The sequence below is a fragment of the Tupaia chinensis genome, unplaced genomic scaffold, assembly GCF_000334495.1.
Source record: "Tupaia chinensis unplaced genomic scaffold, TupChi_1.0 Scaffold143564_1, whole genome shotgun sequence".
In the NCBI taxonomy this organism is placed as follows: domain Eukaryota; kingdom Metazoa; phylum Chordata; class Mammalia; order Scandentia; family Tupaiidae; genus Tupaia; species Tupaia belangeri.
This window is the reverse complement of record NW_006203409.1, coordinates 17,165-20,754: the sequence shown is the minus strand read 5'-3', so window position 1 is coordinate 20,754 and position 3,590 is coordinate 17,165. Positions and strand designations below refer to the sequence as shown.

At 43.5% G+C, this 3,590-nt stretch overlaps 1 pseudogene; it reads right to left on the bottom strand.

The window, feature by feature from the left end:
- LOC102470391 (HLA class II histocompatibility antigen, DO alpha chain-like) overlaps nt 1-1,857 on the bottom strand; it is a 22,313-nt pseudogene extending 20,456 nt beyond the window's left edge.
- Between the last annotated feature and the right edge of the window lie 1,733 nt (nt 1,858-3,590).

Below are 3,590 nucleotides of genomic sequence, written 5' to 3'. Positions count from 1 at the left end.
CAAACAACTTCACATTAAACATGTTACGGGAATTCCATACAATCCCCAGGGACAAGGCATTGTTGAACGTGCTCATCTTTCCTTGAAAAATACTCTCCAAAAGCTAAAAAAGGGAGAGCTTTTACAGACTAAGGGCTCGCCAAAAAACCTTCTGGCACATGCTCTTTTTGTCCTAAATTTCCTTTCTCTTGATAAAGATGGAGACTCAGCTGCTGAGCGCTTCTGGCATTCAACTACCAAAACAAAATTTGCCTCAGTTTTGTGGAAAGATCCTTTGGACAATACATGGAATGGTCCAGACCCTGTCCTCATTTGGGGCAGAGGATCTGTCTGCATCTATTCTCAAAAAATGGATGCTGTGATAGTGCGCCGTACGTCCCGTCTCTCACTCCTTCCCTCAGGAAACCTGTTCCACTGTCTCGCGGGTCGAGACAACCTAAAAGAGAAAACAAAACGAAACAAAATGAAACAAAAACACCCACATGATTAATTAAAGTTAAAACTCACAATGATTCTGGGATCCTATCTCTGAATGTCCACTTCCTCCCAAATCTTCCTCACTCGATCTCTGCCTTTCTATTCTCTACCAACTACTTGTATAACCCTTTCCTGATACCCTTCCTCCCCACAGAAATTGATTATCCACCTATATCCTGTTCAGAGTCATTTATTTTTCTCTGGGGGACTCTGTACCTTGAGCCACTGGACAGACTTGTGCCTGTAATAATCATGACGGTGCCCATGAGAAAACCAGCAGGCTGGTGGTCAGGCCCAAGGCACAGACCAGTATTTCTATGGTGTCTAGCAGCAAAGTCAGCACTGGGAGCTCTGGGACAGAAAGGAAGGGTCAGGGGGTAGAGGAAAGGGATTCTAGAGTAAAGGAAACTTGGTCTAAAGTGGTAGGCTGGGGTGGGACTCCATACTCCAATGCTTGAGGAGTGGCCCGTCCAGGCCCCAATGCTCCACCTTGCAGTCATAGGTGTCCTTGCCTGAGGGTATGAAGGACAGGTAGTGGAACTTGCAAAACAAATGGTCAGGCTGGGAATAAATACTGATCTGAGACACCTCCCTTGGTGATCTCATGCCAATTACACAGATGATGTTGATTACAGGGGGGAAAGATGTTGTCCACGATGCAGATGAGGATATTGGGCTGGCCCAGCTCAACTGGAGACTTGGGGAGCACGGTCACCCTTGGAGGCACTAGGAGGAAGGAGGCCCTGATTTCCAAAGGCTCATCCCTTACATCAGGACTGGGATGAAGGCATGTTTCCTCCTATGGAGCCCCTTAAGGGATCAGGGAGTGCTCCGGGGTGGTAACTGCTGGGCCAGAGGGGAGGGAAACAGGAGAAGAGACTGAGGAGGAAATGGGGCCACAGGGCCTTATATCTGACCAGTTCCTGAAGGGGGAGTCCAGGTGGAAGGCCTACCCCCACCCAAGAAGGAAGAGGGTGCTGAAGAGATCTTGGAAGACCTGGAGCCTTCTGTTAAAGAAGAGGATGAGCACAGCAGTTATGGATTCTGAGAGAGTGTGTACCAGTGACAGAAGCTCAGGAGATGGGAGAAGCTTCTATGGCCTCTGCTGCCTAGCTAGGCAGGGCAGTCAAGGGGTGGGGCAAGTACCATTGGTGGCTCTGGTGCAGTTGGAGCATTTCACTAAGAGATGGGCATTGATCACGGAGATGCTGGTCAGCCCAATCTGTAGGTCAAAGTGCCCAAGTCACCAAACTAGGGCAGACACCACATGGCCTACCCTTTCTTCAGGTCCACAGATAACAGTTGTTCCCCATCAAATTTGTGGGCGAACTGACCCATGGAACCATAAGACCGGTAGAAGATTGGTCCATAGAAGCCCATGTAGCCGACTGTATTGGGTGAGTTGGGAGTAAAGATCCATAGTGACAAAATTCAATGAGATGTCAGAGAAAACAGACAATCAGCTTTAGGGAATGAGAAAATTATTTCAGAAAATGAAAGAATTCTATAAAGAAATAGACATCCTAAAAAAGAATCAAACAGAACTTCTGGAAATGAAGAATACAATACACAAAATTTAAATCTCCCTTGAAAGCATTAACAGCAAATAGGACCAGGCAGAAGAAAGAATTTCTGACCTCAAAGACAAAGTCACCAACATAGACCAAATCACGAAAAAGAAAGAAAAAACAACCAAAAATAAAAAAAAAATGAGGACAACATACAGAAAATTCTAGACATCATGTAACATCCAAATATCTGTATAGTGTGTATTCCAGAAATTGAAGAATCTGATAAAGGCAAGGAAAATCTCTTTCATGAAATACTATCTGAAAATATTCCAAATATAGAGAAACATAGAGAAATTCAGACCCAAGAAATAAAAAGGATCCCAAATAGAGTTAACACATAAAAAGATCCTCACAAATGGTAAAAAAAAAGATTTTACCAAGCTAGAATGGTAAAAATTAAATAAAGACAATATTCTAAAAATGGCAACGGAGAAATGTAAAGTAACGTATAAAGGTTAACTTATTAGGCTAACATCAGACCGCTCAACTGAAATAATGCAGGCAAGAAAAGAATGGGAAGATGTAGTCAAAACATTAAAAAAAAAAAAAAAATTAAAAAAAATTAAAAAAAAAACCTTCAACCAAGAATATCCAGTAAGATTATCCATCAAGTGAGAAGAACGAATATAGGAGGCTGCGCATCAGCGAGTCTGCTGAGGTTTCTCAGAAAGCAAACAATTACACAATGTCAAAAGCTATGATTGGCTTCCCTTCAAAACCTGAACTTCGAGAGCCGGCCAGCAGTTCCGGACACCAGGCAGATTGAGGCTGACCCTTCCGAATATACACGCATCCCCACCGTTCTTCTTCCTTGGACCCCAGGTTGGTTGCCTGGGACTTTAAGGCAAACCCCCACCCCACTCCACCTGCAATCCGGATCGAGCTGGCCAGCAGTTCTGGACACCAGGCAGACTCAGGCTGCAGACCTGACCAACCTGGTACTGTCACTCATCATCTGATCCTTTTCCACTAGCCTTTGGACTGTTTGAATTTTGGTGATTTTTGTGCACCGCGTGATTTACTTTTTCCATTTTGTTTTTCTTTGATCTTGGGGTGTGATTTATTAGGTCAGTTGAAGGCTCACCACTCCTTAGAACCAGTGAGGACTTTGGGCCATCCAGGGCTAGTGGCAACAGTTAATGGTAATTGTGAGGAGAACAGGTAGGCCAACCATAAGACAAATCATCAATTTTCTAAGCCTGTACAACTTTTAAGAATCAGTGATACCTTAAATAAGTTAGCAAGAAACATATAGATTACCTGATGACTAGGAACAATCGCAGAGGCTCAAGAAATATCAGCAACCAACAAAAGGCCTCTCCCTCAAGGGAAATCATCAAGCCTACATCACCCATAGTCAATACAATGGACATCGTGGATATGTCTGATAAGGAATTCAGAATATTTGTAGTGACCAAACTAACTGAGATGGAAGAGAAAAGAGACAAGGAGCTCCAGGAGATGAGGAAATCCTTTAATGACTTGAAAGAAGAAATGGATACCTTAAATAAGAACCAGATGGAACTTTTAGGATTGAAGAAT